This window comes from Caretta caretta, chromosome 1 (assembly GCF_965140235.1).
Source record: "Caretta caretta isolate rCarCar2 chromosome 1, rCarCar1.hap1, whole genome shotgun sequence".
In the NCBI taxonomy this organism is placed as follows: domain Eukaryota; kingdom Metazoa; phylum Chordata; order Testudines; family Cheloniidae; genus Caretta; species Caretta caretta.
The window spans coordinates 274,769,492-274,797,476 of NC_134206.1; the positions used below are offsets into that span (position 1 = coordinate 274,769,492).

Here is a 27,985-nt window from a genome sequence, read left to right on the forward strand (position 1 = left end):
TTTGATACCAAGGGGAGATAGGATGAACCTTAGGAACCCTATGGGGGAACGACCAAAGGGAAATTTTTCTAGTAGGCACATTTGTCAAACCACAGGGCATCAAGAATTATTTGAGGTTACCGTAATGTGTTTGAAAGGTGGTCTTCTATTCGTCCCTAGCTCTAACATGTATGAGGTTATACTCCCTCAGAGGTCTAGATTTGTGTCTATCTGGGTGGAGCTCACATTGTCCATTAGCTCAGGGATCTATGTTAATGGGTACTGGTTTGTAACAGTGACCTGATTCAGGGCCCGACAGACCACACATAGTCAGAACTTCCATCCTTTTTTTTTTTATTTTTTAACAAAAAGAGGACTGGAGCCCCGGCAGGTGAAATGCTCTTATGAATAAGGCCCTGAGTGCACTTCTTCTGAAGATAGGTGTGAAATGTGGCTAGTTTCTGAGAAAAATTCAACTTGTAGTGCATGCCTGCTGATAAAGGGATTGTGGAGGGCCAGCCACGAGATACACAGGGTCAGAGGAAAGTGTGGGGAGTGAATGGCACTGAACTGTAAGGTTTCTTGATGCCCTTGAGAGGAACAGTTTCCATAGCCACTGGTCTGGAGGATAAGAGGGACATGTTGATCTCCTCTACCAGGTCTGGAAGGGACGTAGGCTACAGAGGAATCTGTAGTTCCTGGGCTGCTTCTGCGTTGATAAAAGTTGTCTGCTGCACCCAAGTCAACGAGGGCCTCCTGTGGAGAGAGAATTGTTAGGAATGCACAGGATTTGTAACGCCTCGACTGCTACTTGTAGGTGCAGTGCCAGTCGAAGGAAGCAGTACTGTGTTCATCTAAGGACCTCAGTTTGGGTTTCAGGGAAACAGTGTTAGGATGCCCAGGCTATCCCTCTTCACCAAACCTGGGCTGGCTCATTTTCCGCATTCTGTCAGACTGGGTTCCCTAGTGTGGCCTGCTTTACCACAGTAGTAACACAGGTTAAGGAGTCACTATCACTCTCTCACTTTCAGGCTTGAGTTGCTAGCAGGTCAGGTCTATCTGCATTGTGTCAACTGGTGGGGAAGAATCCAATAGTGGGGGGGGCATGGTTGTGATGCCCCTCTTTTTTCTTACCATTGCTCGTGAAGATGATTAATAATATGGATAACAAATTTTCTAAAGGTGTCCAGACCCACCGAGGTCTTGATTTGGGCCAGTTCATCCTTGACCTCATCCCACAAGCCCCCCATTCCATTCCTTGTATCATACAAGATGGTTGAAGTGAGCTACATAGAAAGCAGCTGTGCCCCAAACCTGCTGGTGTTTCTGCAGGATGCCCTCAGCAGAAAGGGTGGGATTGGAGTAACTGAAGATGGTTGATATCACCTGCTGGAAGGCATCCCAGTTGGATAGAACTGGACTGTTGGCTTCCAACAGGGGAGAGGCCCAGACCAAACCTCTAGCTGCAGGAAGATTACTAAGACTATCTTGGCATGGTTGGAAGCATACTCCTGTGGTTGAAGCAATAACATGAGGCAGCACTGATTCATGAAGCCTGGGAATTTAGAGTGGCTTCCATTGAAGCACTCTGGCAGAGGGACAGCAGTTTCCAGCTCAGGTGACAGAGCAGCCAGATAGGCACAGGGTTCTCTGCCTGGAGTTGAGGGACTTCCTTCCACAATGTCTGATTCTCAGTGGCCAGCTACGTGTTCGGCACTTTCAATGCTCTGTTGTCTGCTTGGAGGCAGATCACCTGCTTGTGCAATGCCAATGCCCATCTGGGGCGTGGGGAACTCCACCAGGTTCATCCTTGGTTGGACCCATTCAGGAGTTGGTAGTGGTCTGAGCAAGCTGTAAGGCATGGGACATGGGTGTCCAGCCCTAATGGTCAGTATCAGGAGCCTGGAACCAGAGCCAGCGTCAGAGCCAGAGACAGTCAGGAGTCAAGTTAGGGGTTGAACCTGGAGTCAGCATCAGGGGTAAGGCATAGGAGCAGGGACTTAGAGTCAGACAGGAAAGCAGGAACCAAGAACTGATGGAGGTCTGGGATTAGGAGAGCAGAAACCAGGAATGTGTGGGAAGGCAGAGTCCATAATAGCAGTCTGCCAAGTATTCACCTAGGTGTCATACAACTTTCTGTGCCTTTTTCTGGTTTAAATTGTGCATCCCAGTCAATCAGTGAGGCTGGAGGTCTTTCCCAATCAGGAGGAAGTGATCTCTTTAAATTTTTTCTCCCATCTGATTTGGCTCAATTGCTTTCTGCTTTGTGAAACTGGCTCTTTTAAAACAAAGTATATATTATTGGTCTGGACTTTATTTTGCTTGCATTTAACAGATGTAATCAAGTCATAATCACTTGCATCTAAACAACCAGTTTTGTTCAATATCTTCATAAATGATCTGGAGGATGGTGTGGATTGCACTCTCAGCAAATTTGCGGATGATACTAAACTGGGAGGAGTGGTAGATACGCTGGAGGGGAGGGATAGGATACAGAAGGACCTAGACAAATTGGAGGATTGGGCCAAAAGAAATCTGATGAGGTTCAATAAGGATAAGTGCAGGGTCCTGCACTTAGGACGAAAGAACCCAATGCACAGCTACAGACTAGGGACCAAATGGCTAGGCAGCAGTTCTGTGGAAAAGGACCTAGGGGTGACAGTGGACGAGAAGCTGGATATGAGTCAGCAGTGTGCCCTTGTTGCGAAGAAGGCCAATGGCATTTTGGGATGTATAAGTAGGGGCATAGCGAGCAGATCGAGGGACGTGATCGTTCCCCTCTATTCGACATTGGTGAGGCCTCATCTGGAGTACTGTGTCCAGTTTTGGGCCCCACACTTCAAGAAGGATGTGGATAAATTGGAGAGAGTCCAGCGAAGGGCAACAAAAATGATTAGGGGTCTGGAACACATGAGTTATGAGGAGAGGCTGAGGGAGCTGGGATTGTTTAGCCTGCAGAAGAGAAGAATGAGGGGGGATTTGATAGCTGCTTTCAACTACCTGAAAGGGGGTTCCAAAGAGGATGGCTCTAGACTGTTCTCAATGGTAGCAGATGACAGAACGAGGAGTAATGGTCTCAAGTTGCAGTGGGGGAGGTTTAGATTGGATATTAGGAAAAACTTTTTCACTAAGAGGGTGGTGAAACACTGGAATGCGTTACCTAGGGAGGTGGTAGAATCTCCTTCCTTAGAGGTTTTTAAGGTCAGGCTTGACAAAGCCCTGGCTGGGATGATTTAACTGGGAATTGGTCCTGCTTTGAGCAGGGGGTTGGACTAGATGACCTTCTGGGGTCCCTTCCAACCCTGATATTCTATGATTCTATGAACCACTGATATTTACATCTGTGATAAATTCATCTTTATCTGTCAAGATGAGGTCTAATATAGAAATAGGATGCAACACCTGTGTTAGGAAGTTGTCAGCTATAATTTTTAGAAATTCCAAGAATGTTTTAAAATTGGCAGCATAAGACTGCCAGCATGTGTCACTCAATGTAGCTTGTTCTGCCTGCATATTATAGATAGGTGCTTAAGGAGCCATGATGCTTCCCAACTCTAATTGTCCAGAATTCCTTAGCCTCTCTGATGCTCCACAGTCTCTGTACTTTTCCTTCCAAGCCACAATTTTTTTACTCTAGTATGGGCACCAACTTGTTCTTCATACACAGGCAGGAGAGAAAACTTGGCACTTCCATTGCTGGTCACAGCCACAGTTTCATGGCTGGCCATTTAAAATCCCCTCTCCTGCAAAGTTCAATGACATTCAGATTCAGGGTTTCAGTTTAGCCTACTACACATAGTGGCCAAAATTATGAACTTCTGATCTGGGTCTGCATTAGATGACAACTCCCCTTCCTCCTCAAAAGCTCTGGGGTGTTTGAGTTGAGGGATTAAAATTGGGGACAATTCTAATGTTAATAGAAATTTCTATTTCAAAATGTCTGTAGTACCTTTCCCATTTTGTCCTTGTTACTATTTGTGCAGACCAAGAAGTGAAAGTGGCTGTTTTTAAATGCCTCATCTTTAGGTCTTGTGGATTCTGAATGTCAAGACCCTAAATTGAAAGAAACTGCCTGATGACACCTTGCCACTGTTGATTTTGAAGTATGAACAGTTATTACCACCCCTCCTGCTTCATGAGCCAGGTGACAATGAAACCACTTTCACTGATTTTTAATGAAAACTTCACACTAATATTTTTGTATGGAACATGATTAGCTAGGAGGTACACATGCTATATCTGTATCAGCGTCAGTATTAGCAGTATAGCCTGCTAGTGCACCCCTTCCTCCCCACAAACCGAGACATATTTTTCTTGTAGTCTCAGAGCATGCTCACTTAAAATGTACATATTCATTCAGGAGAATTAATTTTCAAACACTGGACAATTATAGACATTAACAGCTTCTAAACCAAACACACACCACGCACCATTACATCTGTGTGGCTCTCTCGGTTTGTGCTTGAAATCAAGGATTGCCAAGGCTAAGCCTAACCAAAAGAGCTGCAGAAAGGTGTGTCAGCTAGACATACTTCACAAGAAGGCACCTGCACAGACATTGACAGTTCTGCAGATCTTTGGGTAGTATGCTGATCAGCAAGTAGTATTTTCAAGGGCTTTGTGACCAGTTTTGGAGTCTACACTGAACACAAGCTACTAGCAGGTGAGTATACCTGGTCTTTGACAGGTACAAAGACTTCAACAAAGGATCCAAGCTGAAGCAAGGCTACAAAAGCAAGCAGCATGCATCAGTTGCTTACCCCCAACAGCCACCTCCACCAGAAAGTTGCCTCGATGGTTACTGAAAATAAGAAACAGTTGATTGACATCATTTGTACAGAACTCATTCAAGACAAGAAGTTCCATTAACAACACACACTAAAGCATAAGCTAGCCATCACAGGCAAAGACAATACCCCAGCTGAAATAAACCAGGGAAGCACAGTGATCTACAGAAGCTCTGGCCACCTCAAATGAGGAAGTCAAGAACATCTTTGTACAACAAATGTGGCAGGGTGGGATGAAATGTCCCTATTTCAAAATGCTTAACAATGATAGAATGTCATTAGGCAGATTCCTAAAATCTTGAGATACAGAATCCACAAAAAACCTTGTATAGATCTTGAAGGAAGATCAAAGTGGTTGCTGGACTGAAAACCATTATATTTTTACTCCCCTTTTTCTCCTCCCCTCCCAACCCTACTAGGAAGGTTTTCAAAGCAAGATATTCCGAGGCAATTTTCAGAAATATATCAACAGGAGTGAAAGATAATCTTGTAAGATCTTGTACTATAATTGAATACTGTGGTAAACCCAGGACAAACAGCTACAAAAGGGGGGTAGTAATTAGTCCCAAGGGATTAAAAGGCCCCTTCCTATCCACTGAGGAGACAGAACCAGGTGGCAATAAGGTTCAGCTGAAAAGGGGTTGCTAGAGAACCAATTAGGTTCAGCTGACTCCAACTACTTGGGACCTTTTTAAACCCTCTCCTGGGTGGTAGGAGGGAGAGAGTGAGGGGGGAGTAGGGAAGTTGCTAGTAGGCTGTTTGCAGCAAGACACCAGACCTTCCCAGGAGGGAAGGAAAACAAGCACAAGAGATTAACTGAGGAGAGGAATAGCAGGACCCTGTGCCACCTATAAGGATTTGCCTTGCCCCAAACCTGAGTCTCCAAGGCTAAAAAGGACAGCCTACTGAGGCGAACAAGGTATTTTGCCATAATACATATAATAGCTGTTCACACAAATGGCCTAACAGACACCTTGCTAGTTATTTGTGTGTACATTTTCCTGACTTGCATTCACAGGTGTGGTCTAAAATTTCATTTTAAAATGTGTTAAAATATATGCAGAATTCTGAGTGGATACAACAGCCAACAGGTGAGACTAATAGCTTGCTACAAGTTACCTGCCTAGTGAACCATAGAAACAATATGCTGTAATAAACTGCAGTGCATACAACCATGAGTAAAATAAACAGTTTGTAAAGAGTGAAAATGTTAACTTTCAAAATGATGGACTGAAGATGAGGAATTAGATTATGTTCTTTGGCTAAAAAAAAATATTAAGCACTTCAATTAGTACAGATTGGCTGTAGTTACTTTGGCATATGAATGGAGTCCACTGTAAAGATACATTTGAACAAGCCTATACATTACACAAAGAACAGATGCTAGGTCAAAACAAATGCTATATTTCTGTCAGATCTTATTGAGATATATTACAAGTAAATATTTTGGAGTTAGTGGAAATGGTTGAGAAGATTTACAACTGTTTGTTTAGGTTACTATTTGTCATGAAGGCAGAGATTTTGAAAACAAAAAAGTGAAAAATGAATCTAAACTTAGTGCTCTTGATTATAATTTTGGAAAATTATGTTTTGACTGCACAGAGCAGAGTGGTCCCAAATAAGAAATACCTAAGACTGGAAGAAGCTAGGCAGTGTTTTGACAGGAGGATACCAAGGCTTTTATTTATGCAGCTTTCTGATGGAGAATAAGAAAAGTTCTTTGGAAGAAGAGCAGTACAAAGGGTTTGATGTCTCATTTGAGATATATGAGGGTATTTCTCATGAAAGAAAACATAAATTCCTGGGAGACAAATTGTAGATTAGAAAAGAATGTGTCTTCCAGTCACATACTATGTTGATAGCAGCTAAGAAGATATATAATGGGGCTAGGCACTTCCATCTGCCAAGGTAAAGGTCTTAACATGGAGCTAATAAGGTCAGTCAGGTCACATTAAAAAAAATCTTATTGAAGATAGTCACTGTCTTGGGATTTTCCTGATTGAATTATCACTTTAATTTTTAATCCTGACTATGGTAGGAGACTATACTGTAATAGTAAACCAGAGTAATCCCAGAGAGACTGAGAAACTCTTACCTGTCAAGAGGAATGACATTTGAGAAGCTGACAGACAGAATCAGAAGCTACAGAAGAGCTAGAGCTGCCTTTAAAGTAAATAGGAAAAAGTAAACCTGGCATGACCCAAGCATATGATACACAGAAGCAATAATTAACATGGGGTTAAATTAAATATCAACATAAATTGCTTTGATTGTTTTGGAACTGATACTAAGTATATTTCACAGGGGTTGACTCCTTTACAACACTAGACCACAGGAAGATATGTAATTTTCAACACTTTGACCAAAATACATTCTGTATCACACTAATCTGCCAAGAGTCTTTTTTTAAAAAATCTCTCATTATGCAGTATTCTCAAAAGGTACAGACTAGTTCTGACATCCTTTTTGAAAAGATATCAACTTCCATATGGTACCATTCATGGAGTGCTGAAATGTATCAGTGTCATAGGACCACTAACTAAACAGATCGTTGACTCAGCAAAAGCCTCAAAGCGTTTGTTTTATCCATTGTATAAAGGCTTTTCCCTCTTAAAAAAAAAAACCAATTCTAAAAAGGTACTAAATATTCGCTCATAGCTAAGTCTTAAAGATTCTTCTATCATTTTTGTTACCATTTCTCAGCTACTTTCAGTGGAGCTTCTCATTCTCTTTCCCTTGATTTCCCCCCACTCTTTTAATCAGTTCGCTTTCCTGGTTCACCTCCAACCTTGCTGATCATTCCTTCATCTCTTTTGGTGGTTCATCCTCTCCCTTTCATTCCATCTGTTGGTGTTCCTCATGCTTCTACTCCTCAGTCCCTTCCTCCTCATTCTCTAAACTTGCCATCCACAAATGTTCTACTGGCTTCCTCTACCACAGTTATGTGAATGATGCCCAAATCTACCACTCTATCCTTGACTTCTCCTGCTTTGCCCAGTCTCACATCTTCAAATACCTTTCAAACTCTCTTTTTTGGCTATCCCACCACCACCTGTAACTCAGTCTCCTCCAAACTCAACTTCTCTTCTTGATCCTACTAAACTTCTTTCTCACACTGTTATTTTTCATGTCTCCCAAATCCTCAGCCTCTGTATCATCTCCAGTTCCTCTCCCCCCCCTTACTCAGTCTTCTGCTAGGCCCTATAGCTTTTTCCTCTTTCCTCACTATTCCCACTAGAAAAATCTTGGCTCACACCTTGTGCCTTGATTTCTTTAACCTTCTTTCTGGGATTCTGTGATGGGGTTATATAAACCCCACACTGGCCAACCAGGGATTAATGTGCTGCTCTAGGCTCAGCCTGTCCTGCCCCACCAACCCTACAACAGAGGCACAGACTAGACAAGAAGTCAAAAAGGAGCACAACAGCTCACTTGGAGGCAAACCTTTTATGTTGGATCATATTAAAGAAGTTCTGTATTAAAATCACAAATGAGTTTGATACCCTGGAATTTAAATTATGGGGAATTACTAATTAAGAGGTCTCTTGGTCTCTTATTTTTACTGTTTCTCCCTCTCTGTGAAATTTGCAAGCTGCTAATTGTCAATACATCCTAAAACAGTCTGTTCTCAAAGCAATACTTTGTAACAACAGAAACAGCACACAGAGACTCCCTGCCCTTTTGTTGTATTTAACGCTTTAACAATTGTGATTAAAATAGAGAGGATGTATGTGGATGGATGCTTGGTGTGAATAATAAATGATCACAGAAGTGCCAGCCTAGGAGTTCAGTATTGATCAGCCAAAGAATGCGCAGAGTGGAGACAAACAGATTGGAATCCACCCAACAGCCTCAAGTATGGGAGAACCAAAGAACAAGATAACATCTGGCAGCATGGAGCTGTCAGGAATGTGCCATCTGCTGATTGATTCAGCAACATCCTGCTGAAGCAATTCCCATAGACTGGCATAGGAAGAAATTCCTATAAAAATGGACTTTGGGGTCTGATTCTGCAAACCAACTTCCAGGAGCATCAGATGAGCATCTGACAAGGCCCTGCTCCCTCCTCATGTCCAGGCCACCTGGCCAGTGGCTTGGCATGAGCAACTCTAAGGCTGGCAACTAGCAGAACCTGTGTGTGCGTATGAATGAATGTGTGAATAAATATGAAATTGAATGGAATGTTATAGCTATAACTGCTTACTATGATTCTTTCTATATTCAAAACAAACGTGGCATTTTGTCTTTTCCCCTTTAAGATTCTGCTGGTTTTTATTTTATCGGTATAACAAACCTGCAGCTCCTGAGAGAAGAGCTGAGGGAAAGCGGGATCTCTCCCTACAACAACTGCATGAAGGTGCCTCCCTAAGGGAAGAGAAGACGTGCTGCAGATACACCCTGAGAGCGTGGCATTTCCATCTCACCTACTCATATGAACTCAGTTGATTTGAGTTAAGTTCCCCCCTTTTTGTCAAGGACTACCCCAGCAGGGGAGAGACACTTGGAACTAGGGTTGCCAACATTGTATTTCAAAAATAAGAGTGTTTTCTTAGCACCCATGCCGCACCCCTCTTCCAGATACTATCAGTAATAAGCAGTACTCTGCTACATTCACAAGTGGTAGTTTCTGAGTGCTGCAAAAAGCAGGAAGAAATACCCATCTTGTACAGAAATGAAGAAACACTTCCAGTTATCCTGCAAAGTTATGTAAACTTTGAGCTGGCTTTTAATTAAATCTATGTTGCATCTGTATGAGACCATTTATTCCCCATTCATAAAAAAATTCTCTCTACAACTGCATTTGATTCCAGTACATTAAATACAAATGACATCATTTAGAGCAAGATTTAAAAGTTTTCTTTTCCACACTTCTGAAACATATACATCCACTTTCACTGATAGATTTAGAAATGTCATTTCTTGATGACTGACTGACTGACTGGTGCAGTATTCCTTCTAGAACTGGTCCATGTTAGGATTTCCCTCATTTTGAATGCATCTGTTACATCCTCAAGCTCTGAGAAACTAAGCTTCTTGCAGAGACACATGGGTTTCAGCTTCATCACTGAGTGTCAGTAGAGAAATTAAACCATTTATCAATGTACAAAAGCATATAGTCCTAAAACTTCATGAAGTCGTGCATTACCTTTGCTTCTTCTTGTAGTAGTAGCTTTCCCAGCAGTTGTTTGGCTTTGTAATAAATGAAAGGAGCGTCCTTTTCCCCTCAGGGTCTTAAAGTCCAGCAATGCAAAAGTCCCTTTAACATACCTGTCCCTTCTCTGACCCCACTCGCAGTTGCTGTCTTTCGCCAGTGCAGCCCCAGACTTTAGAGATTCATCTGCAGAATTTACCTCCCACCCTAGGTGGGAGGGGGAGTAAGAAGGCAGCTTACACCCTGCGCTGCTCAGGCACTAGCTCATCACTCCAACAGCCAATTGGCATGACTCTGCAGGGCTCTGCTCTGGCCCCCTCCACCAGCTACGCTGCTGGCCACTTGCCAGGCCTCTCCACCAGTTGCTCACTCACCAAGATGTCTTGAGGACCACAATTTCAGCTGTTAGTGGGGGAGCCTTACTGCTAATGCACACTGCCCAGTCTCTTGCAATAGAAACACTGTCCCAAAGTAAGTATTAGACCTAGGTATCAGTAATTTCAGCTCTGCAGCATGTAACAAGACTCTATATTGAGTCTAAATTAGATCTTTTATTATATCATGAAGAGAGGAAGGGTTAAATGGTATCTGGGACCCTTAAACAACACCCACACCACCAAACACCTCTCCCCGTTCATTGGGCTTTGGAACCCATGTCCCCTACCTAGCACGTGCTGCTCTGTTGAGGGTGAGTCCCTCCTTTGGGGTATGCCAGGTACAGTTCTGCTGCCCTCAGATCACACAACAAGGATAACACTTTATTACTCGTACCCCAACAAACAAGGAGACTGGGGATCCAACACCAGCCACAAGTGATCATTTGGGCACGCAATCCCACCATGCTGAGCACCTAGGCAGGATGGGTGTGTCTATGCAAACAAGATCAGCTTCTGAAGTCTTTCCATAGCTCACCACTAGAGGTCAGGGGAGAGCTCATCCAAACTCTGCTTACACATTTTTGCAAGTAATGTGGGCTATGTGTGCAGGGCAGTTTGCCTTCGAAATGCGGTCATTTTCAGTACAGAACAACGGATACACCGAATTGTGTTGGCATAGTTCACATTAATGCAATTAACACTAAGCTGGTGTTTCTCTAGATAGGTCGTTACAGTACAATGAATGCCTTTTGCAGATTCATGACTATCTTCACAAAAATTGAGCAGCTTGCACTAAATGCTGTCTGATACAGTGATACATTGCAGGCACATTGGAAACCTCTTCCTGTTCCCCTTATTTGAGACATTGGTCACTTCAGAGAAATACACGTACTGTTCTGGTGGTAATAAATCCCATAAACAATCCCCCCTCAGACTTTGGGGTCAAAACATTGGTCACTAATAGCTCCTGCTTGGGTTCTTCCCCAACACAATTTGTTTGCAATATTTTCAGTGCATCCCAACCCTCCTGCACCCCACAGTACTGCTAGTGCAGCCCAAAATCTTTGGGGGGAAATTAGACATGTGAATGCTTCCACGGAGAGGTAATTAGAGCGTGGAAATATGGGGAAATAGGAGGAGAGGGTTTGGGGGTTGAAGTGGGATTATGAGGAGGTGGATAAATAGGGACTGGTGGCAGAAGAGGTGAAAGAGGTGAATGGAGACTTGGGGGAGTGAAGGGGTGGGATACTGGGAAGGGGAACATGGATTGAGTGGCAGGGCTTAGGAAGACTAGGGAGAGGGGTACCTGTCCTCTCCAAATTCTCCCCTCCTGTGAGTGTACGCACTCAGATCTAGGGGGCTCTGAATACCCCTTCCTGCACTGCACATCTGACACCTTGCCCCTCTGGGTGTCTAAAATCTTCCTGCAGCTCCCCATGTGTGAACCAGGATTTGGGGGTCCCCTTGCCTGGAGTTGAACACCCCCTCCCTATCTTCTCTCATGCATTTGGGAGGGTCTGAGGCCTCCATCACTATCCCTCATATAAGCTAGGATCTGGAGAAATCCTGCTCCTTTGAGTGGGGAGCTGAGAATGGGTATATTTCACGTCTATCACAGGCTCTCTAAAGCACTCAAGGAGGGGGAAGGGAACATCCAGTAAAATGAATGGAGCAGTTTGCAGGTCTCAGAGCTATTGTTTCAGTTTGTATTCATCTCCTTGGGGTGTTCTCATTCAGCTGAGAACATCTCATTGAGGAGAATGAGTCACTTCACACCTTTCAGAGCCCCCTATGCTGCAAATGGAAGTGTAGAGGAGTCTGCCCTCTCCCGGCCATGTGCCTCTATCCCTTGTCTATCTTGAATGGAAACTCTTCTAAGGGCTAGTCTACACATCTGGGGTCATTTCCCTTGGGCGGGAAAGCTGGATGCGCTGCAGCTGGACTTTGTCTTTGTAGAAGACCGTATAGGGTAGTTCCAAGGTAAGCACCCTAATCTCAGAGACCCAGTGGGTGGACGTTATCACAACTAGGAACACGACCTTCCAGGACAGGAGGAGAGAGCAGGAAGCCAGAGGCTCAAAGGGGGGTCCTGTGAGCTGTGACAGAACAAGATTCAGGTCCCATGCTAGAACGGGGTCCCTGACATGCAGGTAGAAGCTCTCTAGGCCCTGGAGGAACCTGGCAGTCATGTCCTGGGTGAAAATGGACTGACCCTCAAGCAGTGGATGGAAGGCTGAAATAGCAGCCAAGTGGATCTTGATAGATGAAAGGCACAGGTCTTGGAGCTTGGGATGCAAATAGTCCAGGATCAACTGCAGCGAGGCCCACTTGGGCTGAATACCTTTATCCAAGGTCCAACAAGCAAACCACTTCCGTTTGGCCAGATAGGTTGTTTTGGTGAAGGGCTTTCTGCTGCCCAACAGGACCTGCTGGACAGCAGCTGAGGACTCCTGCTCCTCCACATTTAACCATGCAGCAGCCAAGTAGTCAGGTGCAGCACTGCCAGGTTTGGATGCAGAAGACTGCCATGGTTTTGGGACAGCAGGTCCAGCCTGAGTGCAGCTGTAACAGAGCAGCCACTGAGAGGTCCAGCAGCGTGGCACGGCCACACCAGTGCTATGAGGATTACCTCTGCCCTGTCCTATTTTATTTTCATGAGAGCTCTGAATCGGCAGCACTGGAGGGAAGGTGTAGAACAGAGTCCCTGACCACAGGAACAGAAAAGTGCCTGACAGGGAGCCTCTGTCGATCCCTGAATTGAGCAGAAAACGTGACATTTCCTGTTCTTTCTGGATGCAAACAGATCCACCTGGGGAGTTCCTCACCTCTAGGAGATGAAGCTGATCATTTCTGGGGGGAGGGACCACTCGTGGCGAGACAAGAAGGTCCTCATGAGGCAATCTTCCAAAGTGTTCCTGGCCCCGGGGAGGTGATACGCTTGTATCGCATTGATGCCATGTTGTCCACAGTAGTTCCAGAGCCTGAGGGCTTCCTGGCAAAGGGGCAGACAATCTGGCTCAACCCTGCTTGTTGATACAGAACATAGCCCCTGTATTGTCCATCAGGACCTAGACCACCCTGTTTTTTATGTGAGATAGGAAGGCATGGCAGGCCAAGCAAACCACTCTGAGCTCCTTGATGTTGATGTGTAAGGAGTGATTGTGACTCAACCAATGATATTGCATGCTGAGATCACCCAGACAGACTCCCCACCCCAGGTCCATGGCATTAGAGACAAGGGTCACTGACAGGGACACAGCTGTGAAAGGAACTCCCTCCAACACCAATGCAGGACTCTGCGACCAGTTGAGTGATGACTGTATGTGGTCCGGAACCCTGACCTCAGTGTCCATGCTGTGTCTGTTGGGGACGTTGACCAATGCCAGCCACAAGCTGCAGGGGACTGAGGCAGAACCGTGCGTGCGGGATCACATAAATGCAGGCCACCAAGTGGCCCAACAAGCACAGGCACATATGAGCAGTGGTAAGAGGGTGGGTTTGCATGCATGATATGAGGTCTGCCATAGCTTGGAACTGAGCCTTGGGGAGGAAGACTCTACCTTGAGTAGAGTCGAGGATCTCTCCAATGAATTCTATGCATTGTACTGGGATTAAGGTAGACTTTTTCTCATTTATTAACAGCCACAGGTCGTGACAGGTGGAACAAACCAGATTGAGATGCTGCCGCACCTGATCCCGGGACCAACCCTTTATTAGCCAGTTGTTGAGGCAGGGGTAAATTTGAATACCCCGGCACCTCAGTTAAGCAGCCACTGATGCTATGAACTTTGTGAATGCTTTTGGGGCTAACAAGAGACCGAATGGAAATGTTGTGCAGTGGAAATCATGCTTGCCCAGTGTAAAACAAAGGAAGTGCCTATGCCCTGCTGTCAAGGTTCCTTCCCCACTCTGAACTCTAGGGTACAGATGTGGGGACCTGCATGAAAGACCCCCTAAGCTTATTCTTACCAGCGTAGATTAAAAACTTCCTCAAGGTACAAACTTTGCCTTGTCCTTGAACCCTGTGCTGCCACCACCAAGTGTGTTAAACAAAGAACAGGGAAAGAGCCCACTTGGAGACATCTTCCTCCCAAAATATCCCCCCAAGGCCTACACCCCTTTTCCTGGGGAAGGCTTGATAAAAATCCTCACCAATTTGCACAGGTGAACACAGACCCAAACCCTTGGATCTTAAGAACAATGAAAAGCAATCAGGGTCTTAAAAGAAAAATTTTAATTAAAGAAAAAGTAAAAGAATAACCTCTGTAAAATCAGGATGGTAAATACCTTACAGGGTAATCAGATTCAAAACATAGAGAATCCCTCTAGGCAAAACCTTAAGTTACAAAAAGACACAAAAACAGGAATATACATTCCATTCAGCACAGCTATTTTACCAGCCATTAAACAAAAGAAAATCTAATGCATTTCTAGCTAGATTGCTTACTAATTTAATAGGAGTTCTGAAGAGCATTCCTGAACTGGTCTTAGCAAAAGCATCACACAGACAAACAGACCCTTTGTCCCACGCCTCCCTCCCCCCCGCTCCTGCTTTGAAAGTAACTTGTCTCCTCATTGGTCATTTTGGTCAGGTGCCAGCAAGGTTATCCTAGCTTCTTTACAGGTGAAAGGGTTTTGCTTCTGGCCAGGAGGGATTTTATAGTTCTGTATACAAAAAGGTGGTTACCCTTCCCTTTATATTTATGACACCTGCGAAAATGGAAACACGCATCCTTCAAGTCGAGTGCAGCATATCAGTCTCCCGGATCCAGTGAGGGGATGATGGAGGCCAGGGAGACCATGAGAAACTTCAACATTTTGAGGGACTTGTTGAGATGATACAGGTCCAAAATGGGTCTGAGGCCCCCTTTTGATTCCTGGATTAGGAAGTAGCGGGAGTAGAACCCCTTTCCTTTCATGTCTTGAGGGTCCTCCTCCACCACCCCCACGCGCAAGATGTTCTCAACCTCTTGGACGAGGAGTTGCTTGTGAGAAGAGTCCCTGAAGAGCAACGGGGAAGGGGACCAGTAGAGAGGGACAGTCGGCCACAAACTGCCCGGTGTAAACCTGAGGATATTACTTTGAGCACCCAACTGTTTGAGGTCAGCTGAGACCAGGCCGACCGGAAGGGGCAGAGACAGTCAAGGAAAGAATGGGAGGAGTGGATCTGGGAAGTGACAGGGACGTTGTCCTCAAGCGCACCCTCAAAATGACTGCTTCTGGCCTCCTTGGTTCCTGGAAGGGCCAGGCTGAGCAGGCAAATGGGAAGATGATGAGTGTCACAGTTTATATGCCTTGTCTCTATCCTGTCTCCTGTAGGTGCCCAGCCATGGAGTCCCCAAATACCTAGACTGTGGATGTGGAGGGCAGAACTTCTTCCTTGCCTGCTGAGGAGTATGAAGGCCCAAGGAGAGGAAGGTGGCACGGGAGTCTTTAAGGCCATGGAGTCTTCAGACTGTGAACTCAGAGAAGAGCCCCACCCCCTCAAACGGGAGGTCCAGTATAGTGGCCTGCATCTCCTGGGATAACCCAAAGGACTGCAACCAGAAGTTGTACCTCATGGCCACCACGGAGTCGACCACCCTGGCCACTGAGTCAGTAGCATCCCAGGCCATTTGAAGGGTACCCTTGCCATCGCTGTGCCTTTGTCCACTAAAGTGGCAAACTCCTGGGCTTGGTCCTGTGGGAGGGCCTCCTTGAATTTGTTAAGGGACTCCCTCAGATTAAAATTGTACCTGCCTAACAGGTCCTGGTGGTTAGACATCCGAAATTGCAGGCTGGCCATCGAATAAATCTGTCTGCCAAATAAGTCCAGTCTCTTGGCATACCACTGACTCGGTCCTGCCTGTCCTTTTCATTAACAGCGGACATGACCAGTGATGCCGATGGAGGGTGTGTTTACAGATATTCAAAACCAGGAATGCAATGCTTCTTTTCCGCCTTCTTAGAAGTAGGTGGAATTGAAGAGGAGGTCTGCCACAACGATTTGGCAATCTTTAGGATGTGGAGGCGGGGTCAGAGTTCAAATATTTGCTGATTGGAGCACCACTCTACCTAAGGCTGCACCGTCTCTGGCCTGTTGGGTGATTGCGTAATGTGATGTAAAAGTAAGTATCGAGGACCACATCACCGCTCTGCATATTTCCTGGGTCGGAGCCTGCCCCTGGAACACTGCTGACAAAGCCTGCGCCATGGTAGAGTGTGCTGTGAGTGAAGGGGCAGGCACTTCTGCCAGGTTGTGAGGAGACTGGAAGCCTCTTCATCCTGTCTGCTATGGCAACAAACAGTTGAATTGACTTATGGAATGGTGTCATTTGCTCAACGTAAAAGGCTAATGCCCTGCAAATGTCCAATGAGTAAAGCCTCTGTTCCCTGCCGCTTGAGTGTGGCTTAGGATAAAAAACTGGGAGGAGGATGTCCTCCTGGTTGATGTGAAATTGGGAAACAACTTTAGAGAGGAAAGCTGGATATGGCCTGAGTTGAACCTTGTCCTTACAGAACACCGCGTAAGGGGGCTCTGATGTTAAGGCCTTGAGCTCAGACACCCTCCTGGCTGACATTATCACTACCATAAATGCCACCTTGTATGAGAGGTACAATAGAGAACATGTCACCAGTGGTTCGAATGGTGGTCCCATTAGTCTGGAGAGGACCAGATTCAGATCCCAGGCTGGGACCGGCTGTCAGACGTGTGGGTACAACCTATCGAGACCTTTCAGGAAATGGGTGACCATAGGGTTGGCAAAGACTAACCAGCCCTCTGTGCCTGAATGGAAGGCAGAAATGGCGGTCGAGTGGACCTTTATTAATGACATGGACAGTCCCTGCTGGTTAAGGTGGAAAAGGTAGTCCAGTATAAAAGGTATGGACATGAGTGTCGGAGACGGGTGGTGTTGCGCTGACCAGATCAAAAATCTCTTCCATTTGGCCAGCTACGTAGCCCTGGCGAAGGGCTTCCTACTGCCCAGGAGGACTTGTCTGACCGGGTCCAAAGAAAGGAGCTCCATCAGGTTCAGTCATGGAGCTTCCATGCAGTGAGGTGCAACGACTCAAGGTGCAGGTGCTGGAGAACACTATGATCCTGAGTTATCAAGCCCAGGACGAATGGCAAGGTGATTGGGGCTTCCACTGACATTTCCAAGAGAGATGTGTACCAGTGTTGATGGGGACAGGCTGGAGCTGTCAATATCACTGAGGCCTCGACCCTCTGAACTTTGAGGAACATCTTGTGAATGACAGGGATAGGAGGAAATGCGTAGAGGAGGTGATCCCCCCCCAAGGAAGGAGGAACATGTCCGCGATGGAGATGGGCTGTGATTCAGGAAGGAGCACAACTGCTGGCACTTCCTGTTGTGTCGTGTGGTGAACAGGTCTATTTGGGGAAACCTCCACTGTTGGAAGATAAAGTTCACGGCATTCGGGCACAGAGGCCGCTCATGGCCATGGAACGACCTGCTGAGAGAGTCCACCAACTCGTTCTGTACTCCAAGTAGGTACAATGCTTCCAGGTGTATCAAATGAGCTACACAAGTCCCACAGCTTGAGGGCTTCTTGGCAAAGGGGAGAGGCTCATGCACCCCCATTTGTTTATGTAAAACATTGCGGTAGTATTGTCTGTCATTACCGATACACGTTTCCCTTCCAGATGAGCTTGGAAGGTCTGACATGCTAGAAGGACCACTCTCAGTTCTTTGACATTGATGTGGAGCACGAGTTCTGCCTGAGACCAGAGACTGAGTCCTGAGGTGTCCCAGATGTGCATGCCATCCCAAGGCTGAAGCATCCATCACTAGTGAGAGGGATGACTGAGGTTTGGTGAAGGGGACTCCTGCACACACTACCTGCAGATCAAGCCACCACAGGAGGGAGTCGAGGACCAGGCGAGGTAGAGTGATGACCCTATCCAAATTGTCCTGAACCAGCCAATACACCGAGGCTAACCACAATTGGAGTGGCCAGAGTCTGAGCTTAGCGTGTTGCAGCACATAGGTACGAAGGGCCATATGTCCCAGGAGTTTCAGGCAATTCCTTGCTGGAGTGGTAGGGAATTATCTGAGACTTTGAATGATATTGTCTAGGGCTCAGAATCTCAATTCCAGGAGGTATGCCCAGGCCTGTGTTGAGTCCAGTACTGCCCCTATAAATTCTATCCACTGAACCAGGGATTCCACCAGAGCATTGATTTTGCCACATTCAGGAGAAGGCCCTGTTCATCGAATGTCATTCTTATGAAGTCGACTTGTGCCTCCCCTTGAACTTTGGAGTGGCCCGTGAGCCACATGTGCAGAAATGTGGTCATGACTGCCGTGCACCTGGTAAACAGTCAAGGCACCGCTGACAGGCTGAACAGGAGGACTGTGAACTGGTAATGGGTGTGGTTGACCACAAACCTGAGGTACCTTCTGTGAGATGGTGTGATCGCTATATGAAAGTACGCATCCTTCAAGTCGAGTGCGGCATACCAATCCCCTGGATCCATGGAAGGGATAATGGAGGCCAAAGAGACCATACGGAATTTCAGTTTCTTCATGAACCTGTTGAGATCACGCAGGTCTAAGATGGGCCTGAGGCTGCCTTTGGCTTTTGGTATTAAGAAATACTGGGAATAGAAGCCCTGGACCTTCAGCTTCTGATGAACCTCTTCCACTGCCCCCAGCGATAGGAGCAAGTGCACCTTCTGGATAAGAAGGATCCCTGAAGAGGGATGGGAAAGGGGGGTGGAAGGGCGGGGAGGGCTGAGAATTGGATGGAATATCCCAATGGAATAACCGTGAGGAGCACCCAGCAGCCCAATGTAATACGGGACCGTGCAGGGTAGAAAGGGGATAGTTAGGACAAGAAGGTAAGGTAAGGATCCAGTTGTGGCATTGGTGTGTCGTCCTCAAGCACACCTTAAAAAGGCCTGCTTCTTGCTCAAAGATGACTTGGGATGGCCAGAACCTTGGCCTGAGGGCTAGTGTGGTCTCTTCCTGCCACTCCTGTTTCTCCTCTGGGAACCATCCTGTAAGTTCTCTGACTGGTAGAAACGTGGAGGAGGCTGTGGCCTGAAGTGCTTCTGCTGAGTCTGGAGGCCCAGCGATTTGAGGGTGGATCTCGAGTCCTTTAGACTATGAACTTTCTTATCGGTCTTTTCCGAAAAAAGAGCTGAACCCTCAAAGGGGAGGCCTTGAATGATCTGTTGGACCTCATAGGGCAGACCAATGACTTGTAGCCAGGAGCTTCTTCTCATGGCTACAAAATAGGAGCTTCTTCTCATGGTACAAAATAGCATCTCTCATTTTGCTTAGCCATAGGGGGAATGAGGCTGGGGTCTGCCAAAAGGTTTGTTTTAATTAAAGGCAGGGCAATGTGGTCAGGCCTAGAGGGGGTGAGGATGTCCACCATTGGATTGGTGTTCTCTACCACTTCCACCACCTGGATCCCCAGGCTTTGGACTACCCACCATAACAATTGCTGCAAAACCCTGCAGTCCTCTAAGGCTGGGGCCCCTGAGGTGCCTGCCACCACCTCATCTGGGGAGGAAGATGATGATAACCCTGGAAGAGGTGGCTGCTCTCCTCCTGTGTCACCTGGGGTTCCTGGGATGCCATGCTATTTAGTAAGCTATTTTTAATGACTGTATGCATGAGTTACCAGGGGAAATGCAAAAGTTATTTACCAGAAAAAGTCCTAGGTATCTGATGCAATAGAAGAAAATGAGTACTTATATAATTTTCTTTAGCACTTCTAGGTGTTAATTATAGCCCTTTTGATGTCAACAAATATCATTTAATTTCCCCTGCAGTCATTGCAAAGGCGTCTGTGATAATAAAAAATATTTTCCCATAGCGCATTTTGAGCTTTCAAACTAAGCATCTACCAATCTAATTCCTTGTTAACTGTACTTATCTTCTTTGAGTAAAGTTTTATATTTAAAGACATGCTAGTAATAACATATTTCAAATAAATTATGTTTCCATGAGAAAGCAACAGCACGCTCATATGCAACATATTTGGAAAGCAGTTTTAGTATTCTCTCAGAATTTATTTCCATAGTTATTAATTTTGCTTCCATTTTATTTGAAGAGTACCTAAAACATTTATCATTCAACATTGTCATAAGTATAAAGGGAAGGGTAACCACCTTTCTGTATACAGAACTATAAAGTCCCTCCTGGCAAGAGGCAAAACCTTTTCACCTGTAAAGGGTTAAGAAGCTAGGATAACCTCACTGGCACCTGATCAAAATGATCAATGAGGAGACAAATTACTTTCAAAGCTGGAGCGGGGCCGGGGTGGGGGGAGGGACAAAGGGTCTGTCTGTGTGATGCTTTTGCCGGGAACAGATCAGGAATGCAGCCTTGCAACTCCTGTTAAGTTAGAAAGTAATCTAGCTAGAAATGCGTTAGATATCCTTTTGTTTAATGGCTGGTAAAATAGCTGTGCTGAATGGAATGTATATTCTTGTTTTTGTGTCTTTTTGTAACTTAAGGGTTTGCCTAGAGGGTTTCTCTGTGTTTTGAATCTGATTACCCTGTAAGGTATTTACCATCCTGATTTTACAGAGGTGATTCTTTTACCTTTTCTTTAATTAAAATTCTTCTTTTAAGACCCTGATTGCTTTTTCATTGTTCTTAAGATCCAAGGGTTTGGGTCTGTGTTCACCTATACAAATTGGTGAGGATTCTTATCAAGCCTTCCCTAGGAAAGGGGGTGTAGGGCTTGGGGGGATATTTTGGGGGAAGACGTCTCCAACAGGGCTCTTTCCCTGTTCTTTGTTTAACACGCTTGGTGGTGGGAGTATAAGATTCAAGGACAAGGCAAAGTTTGTACCTTGAGGAAGTTTTTAACTTAAGCTGGTAAGAATAAGCTTAGGGGGTCTTTCATGCAGGTCCCGACATCTGTACCCTAGAGTTCAAAGTGGGGAAGGAACCTTGACATGGTGGCAGAGCAGTGGGATTAATTTGAGATTTTTGGGGGATCATTTTGAACCAGAAGCACAGTAGGATTTTAAAAGGACATTTTTTTTTCTTTGGGCTGCTTGAAAGCAGGTTTCAACCAGAAAGCAATTAGAGTTTTTCTGTCTCTGCTTGGGGGCCAGAGCAGCAGGCATAACAAAAGGGATCATTCTTTTTGAGCTGGAGTTTTCTCTACCTGAAGGCAGGGTAGTTAACCTCCTGCAGGGAAATTCACAAGTTTTTCACAGACTGAAGAGGTTGTTGTTTTTGTTTTTTTAGCTAAGAGCAACTAGAGGGTTTTCTGTCTATTTGCTTGGAGACAAAGGATTTTTCTGTAGGCTGAGAATAGCTATCAGAGAACATAGGTATCACATTACAGCACAAAAATTTTACAAGCCAGTTTTTTGGGTTTTTTTAACTCTCTGGTGTAAAGTTAGTTAAAAACAGAGAGGCTAAGATGACAGAATCCAAGGCAGAAAAAGCCAAAGAGGCTGCCCACAGGAAAGCTATGGAGGTAAAGGAAAAAGAATGGAAGCATACTGAGGAGGAAAGGGAGGCTGCCCACAGGAGAGAACTGGAGGCAGCGAAAGAGCCAGAAAAAACCCAAGAGCCCGCCCACAGGAGAGCTATGGAGGCAAGGGGAAAAGAACTGGAGGAAAAGGAAAAAGAGAGGAAGCATGCACTGGAGATGGAGAAGGCAAAGGCTCAGCAGAATATACTAACAAACCCTAGCAATCCTTCTCCAGGTACTTCTTCACAACCGGGAAGTTCCCCACCTACAAGGCAGGCAATGATACTGAGGCCTTCTTAGAAAACTTCAAAAGGGCCTGCCTTGGGTACAGTATCTCTACAGACAAATACATGGTAGAGCTGAGGCCGCAGCTCAGTGGACCCTTAGCTGAGGTGGTGGCTGAAATGCCTAAGGAACAGATGAACAAGTATGAACTGTTTAAAACCAAGGCGAGAGTCAGAATGGGGCTAACACCCAAGCATTCCCATTGGTGGTTCAGAGCCCTAAGGTGGAAACCAGACGTGTCATTTACCCAACATGCCTACCACATTGTGAAACATTGGGATGCCTGGATATCAGGAGCAAGTGTTAAATCTCCAGAAGAGTTGCCCTTCCTAATGAAAACGGAGCAGTTCTTAGAGGGTGTTCCTGAGGAAATAGAAAGATACATCCTAGATGGGAAGTCCACAACTGTAATTGAGGTGGGGGAGATTGGAGCCAAATGGGTGGAGGTAGCAGAAAAGAAAAAAACTAGTAGCACTTGGGGTGAATATCAGAAGAGGCAAACCGGAACAAAATGGGTGGAGGGAGGAGAAAGGAACAATACTGGTCGCAGTTGTAGCAGGGACCAGAAGGGACAACTTCTGACCTCACCCTACTACTGGGGACAGCCTAAGGCCCCAACTACACACCAAGGAACACTCCAGACACCTTATTGTCCTGCCACAACATTCTCCAGCAACCTGCCTCGCCCCAGTGACCTGTCAGCTGGACGATGTTTGAAATGTAATGAGCCAGGGCATGTAAAGGCCAACTGCCCCAAGAACCCCAACAGATTACAGTTCATTAAACCAGAATCACATCCTCAGGCCCAGATGCCTCCCAGACACCCTCAGAGCAGAGGGAAACTGTGAGTGTGGGCGGGAAGAAGGTCACTGCGTGGAGGGACACTGAGCACAAGTGTCGGCTATCCATGCTTCCTTAGTGGACCTCAATTTAATCAATCCAGAGATCCAAGTGATGATTCAACCCTTCAAGTCAAACTCTTTTGACTTGCCTACAGCCCAGTTGCCCGTCCAGTACAAGGGCTGGTCAGGAACGTGGACTTTTGCAGTCTATGATGATTATCCCATCCCCATGCTGTTGGGGGAAGACTTGGCCAATCATGTGAAGTTAGCCAAGAGGGTGGGAATGGTCACCCGTAGCCAGGCTAAGCAAGCTGTCGCACCTAGCTCTATTCTGGAAACTTCTACCAGAACCCAGTCAGAGGTGATGGAACCGGACCCCATGCCAACGTCAGCAACAGCAGTAGTGGATCCAGTCCCAGAGACCCAGACAGAGCCAGTCCCAGAACCGGAACTGGCAGAACAACCAGCACCAGAACCAGTGCCCGCACTGAATGCAGTGCTTGCAACCCTGTCAAGGTTCCTTCCCCACTCTGAACTCTAGGGTACAGATGTGGGGACCTGCATGAAAACCTTCTAAGCTTACTTTTACCAGCTTAGGTTAAAACTTCCCCAAGGTACAAACTATTTTACCCTTTGCCCTTGGACTTCCACTGCCACCACCAAACTTTATCTGGATTCCTGAAAAAATGTAGTTTGGAAATGTCTTTCCCCCCAAAATCCTCCTAACCTTTGCACCCCACTTCCTGGGGAAGGTTTGGTAAAAATCCTCACCAATTTGCATAGGTGACCACAGACCCAAACCCTTGGATCTTAGAACAATGAAAAAGCATTCAGTTTCCTTACAAGAAGACTTTTAATAGAAGTAAAAAAGAATCACCTCTGTAAAATCAGGATGGTGAATACCTTACAGGGTAATTAGATTCAAAATATAGAGAATCCCTCTAGGCAAAACCTTAAGTTACAAAAAAGACAGAGACAGAAATATTCATTCTATTCAGCACAGCTATTTTCTCAGCCATTTAAAGAAATCATAATCTAACACATACCTAGCTAGATTACTCATTAAGTTCTAAGACTCCATTCCTGTTCTGTCCCCGGCAAAAGCATCACACAGACAGACACAGACCCTTTGTTTTTCTTCCTCCTCCCAGCTTTTGAAAGTATCTTGTCTCCTCATTGGTCATTTTGGTCAGGTGCCAGCGAGGTTACCTTTAGCTTCTTAACCCTTTACAGGTGAAAGGATTTTTCCTCTGGCCAGGAGGGATTTTAAAGGGGTTTACCCTTCCCTTTATATTTATGACAAACCCCAACACCAGAGGGCCCCACTGAACCTGCACCAGCAGATAACCCTATACAAGAGGCTCAGCCGGAGCCTGAACCCCAACATAGTGCACCAGCAGAGAGCGGTTCACAGTCAACAGAAACAGCCCTATCACCTGCATCGCTTCCAGGGGGACCAAGCCTAGGTTCACAATCCAATGAGGAACTGATGTGTCCAGCATCAAGGGAACAGTTCCAGATCGAACAGGAAGCAGATGAAAGCCTCCAGAGAGCTTGGACGGTGGCACGGAGCAACCCACGACCTCTCAGCTCTTCTAATCGATCCAGGTTTGTTGTAGGAAGAGGAATTTTATACAAGGAAACTCTTTCTGGTGGACACCAGGAAGACTGGCATCCTCAAAGACAGTTGGTAGTTCCAACTAAGTACCGGGTAAAGCTCTTGAGCTTAGCCCACGATCATCCTAGTGGCCATGCTGGGGTGAACAGGACCAAAGACCGTTTGGGGAGGTCATTCCACTGGGAGGGAATGGGCAAGGATGTTTCTACCTATGTCCGGTCTTGTGAGGTGTGCCAAAGAGTGGGAAAACCCCAAGACCAGGTCAAAGCCCCTCTCCAGCCACTCCCCATCACTGAGGTTCCATTTCAGCAAGTAGCTGTGGATATTCTGGGTCCTTCTCCGAAAAAGATACCCAGAGGAAAGCAGTACATACTGACTCTCATGGATTTTGCCATCCGGTGGCTGGAAGCAGTAGCTCTAAGCAACACCAGGGCTAAAAGTGTGTGCCAAGCACTAGGAGACATTTTTGCTAGGGTAGATTGGCCCTCAGACATCCTCACAGACTCAGGAACTAATTTCCTGGCAGGAACTATGGAAAGCCTTTGGGAAGCTCCTGGGGTGAATCACTTGGTTGCCACCCCTTACCATCATCAAACAAATGGCCTGGTGGAGAAATTTAATGGAACTTTGGGGGCCATGATATGTAAATTCGTAAATGAGTACTCCAGTGATTGGGACCTAGTGTGTCAGCAGTTGCTCTTTGCCTACAGAGCTGTACCACATCCCAGTTTAGGGTTTTCACCATTTGAACTTGTATATGGCCGTGAGGTTAAGCGGCCATTACAGTTGGTGAAGCAGCAATGGGAGGGGTTTACACCTTCTCCAGGAACTAACATTCTGGACTTTGTAACCAACCTACAAAACACTCTCTGAACCTCTTTAGCCCTTGCTAAAGAGTAAAAAGCCTGGTGTGATAAACATGCCAGAGAGTGTTCCTTCAAAGTAGGGGACCAGGTCATGGTCTTAAAGGCGCTCCAGGCCCATAAAATGGAAGCATTGTGGGAAGGGCCATTCACGGTCCAGGAGTGCCCGGGAGCTGTTAATTATCTCATAGCATTCCCCACCTCCAAATGAAAGCCTAAGGTGTACCATATTAATTCTCTAAAGCCCTTTTATTCCAGAGAATTAAAGGTTTGTCAGTTTACAGTCCAGGGAGGAGATGATGCTGAGTGGCCTGAAGGTGTCTACTACAAAAGGAAAAGTGCTGGTGGTGTGGAAGAGGTGAACCTCTCCATGACCCTTGGGCCTATGCAGCGACAGCAGATCAAGGAGCTGTGCACTAGCTACATGCCGACATTCTCAATCACCCCAGGACTCACTGAACGGGCATACCACTCCATTGACACAGGTAATGCTCACCCAATTAAAGTCCAACCTTACCGGGTGTCTACTCAAGCTAAAACTGCTATAGAAAGGGAGATCCAGGATATGTTACAGATTAGTTTAATCCGCTCCTCTGGAAGTGCATGGGCATCTCCAGTGGTTCTAGTTCCCAAACCAGATGGGGAGATACGTTTTTGCATGGACTACCATAAGCTAAATGCTGTAATTCGCCCAGACAACTATCCAATGCCACGCACAGAGGAACTATTGGAGAAACTGGGACGGGCCCAGTTCATCTCTACCTTGGACTTAACCAAGGGGTACTGGCAGGTACCGCTAGATGAATCCGCCAAGGAAAGGTCAGCCTTCACCACACATGTCGGGCTGTATGAATTTAATGTGCTCCCTTTCAGGCTGCGGAATGCACCCGCCACCTTCCAAAGACTTGTAGATGGTCTCTTAGTGGGATTAGGAGAATATGCAGTCTCCTACCTTGACGATGTGGCCATATTTTTGGATTCCTGGGCAGAACACCTGGAACATCTACAAAAAGTCTTCAAGCGCATGAGGGAGGCAGGATTAACTGTTAAGGCTAAGAAGTGTCAAATAGGCCTAAACAGAGTGACTTACCTTGGACACCAGGTGGGTCAAGGAACTATCAACCCCCTACAGGCCAAAGTGGATGCTATCCAAAAGTGGCCTGTCCCAAAGTCAAAGAAACAGGTCCAATCCTTCTTAGGCTTGGCCGGATATTACAGGCAATTTGTACTGCAATACAGCCAAATCGCCGCCCCACTGATAGACCTAACCAAAAAGAAACAGCCAAATGCTGTTCAGTGGACCGAAAAGTGTCAGGAGGCCTTTAACAAGCTGAAAGCGACACTCATGTCTGACCCTGTACTAAGGGCCCCAGACTTTGACAAACCGTTCCTAGTAACCACAGATGCGTCCGAGCGTGGTGTGGGAGCAGTTTTAATGCAGAAAGGACCTGATCAAGAATTCCACCCTGTAGTGTTTCTCAGCAAAAAACTGTCTGAGAGGGAAAGCAACTGGTCAGTCACTGAAAAAGAATGTTACGCCATTGTCTACGCTCTGGAAAAGCTACGCCATATGTTTGGGGACGGCGTTTCCACCTGCAAACCGACCATGCTGCACTACAATGGCTTCATACCACCTCGGGAAATAACAAAAACCTTATTCGGTGGAGTTTAGCTCTCCAAGATTTTGATTTCGACATCCAACAAATCTCAGGAGCTTTTAAAAAAGTGGCTGATGCACTCTCCCTTGAAAGTTTTCCAAAATCAACTGGTTAAAATCATCCTTGAGATGTGGAAAATATTGTTAGTCTTTATACACTTGGTAGTATATTTAGAGGTGCATGTGTCTTATTAACTCTGTTTTCTCCTGGAGCTCCAGGAAGAAATCACAGCCGGTGTTTCACCCTATATGTGATTTGGGGGGCGTGTCATAAATATAAAGAGTGGGGAAGGAACCTTGACAAACATGATCATCAATAATGATACCTTGCACTACTATGGAACTTTGCATCTTCAAAGTTTTGTGAAAATTAAACCTCAACGTATTGTTATGAGATCGATCAAAGCTGCAGAATTTAGAGCTAGACTTCAAATATCAGACCAGTTGGGGCTTTACAAGTTATAGCCAAACCTAAATTCCACATGGAAACCAATAGGCAGCCAGTGCAGATCCTGGAGCACAAATGTTATATGCTCCTAGCAAAATGCACCGCTTAGTAAATGTGCTACTGCATTCTGCACCAGCTTCAGTCTGAATGGTTTAAGTTGTAGCCCCATGTAGACTGCCTGGCACTAGTTTAATCTCCAGGTAAAAAAAGAATGGATAACAGAAGCATGGTATGCGTCCAAAAGGAAAGGTCTCAACTTCCTAGCTGGGTGCAGATGATAAAAAACTGATTGGATTACTACTGTAATATGGAATATTGACCAGCAGCTGGGGTTTCTAAATTGTGAACCCTACTTATTAATGGTAAAATTACTCCCTCACAGGGAACCCACCAGTTATTACCTCTGCTATCTCCTCCAGCAGCTTCCCCCAACCCACCTTCATCACCTCAGGTGGAGCTTCAGCCAGCTTTCTCTCATCCATGCCTCAGACTCAGCGAGGCTGTCAGCATACTGAGAACACCAGTCTGA

General features: G+C 45.9%; 1 long non-coding RNA gene across 1 annotated transcript; it reads right to left on the bottom strand.

The window, feature by feature from the left end:
- Window positions 1-316: 316 nt before the first annotated feature.
- Window positions 317-27,970, bottom strand: LOC142070768 (uncharacterized). Its single transcript, XR_012666710.1, has 3 exons — window positions 27,858-27,970; window positions 4,740-4,780; window positions 317-735 (listed from the first exon to the last, which is right to left on the bottom strand). It is a non-coding gene; the product is annotated as an uncharacterized LOC142070768 (long non-coding RNA).
- Window positions 27,971-27,985: the final 15 nt, after the last annotated feature.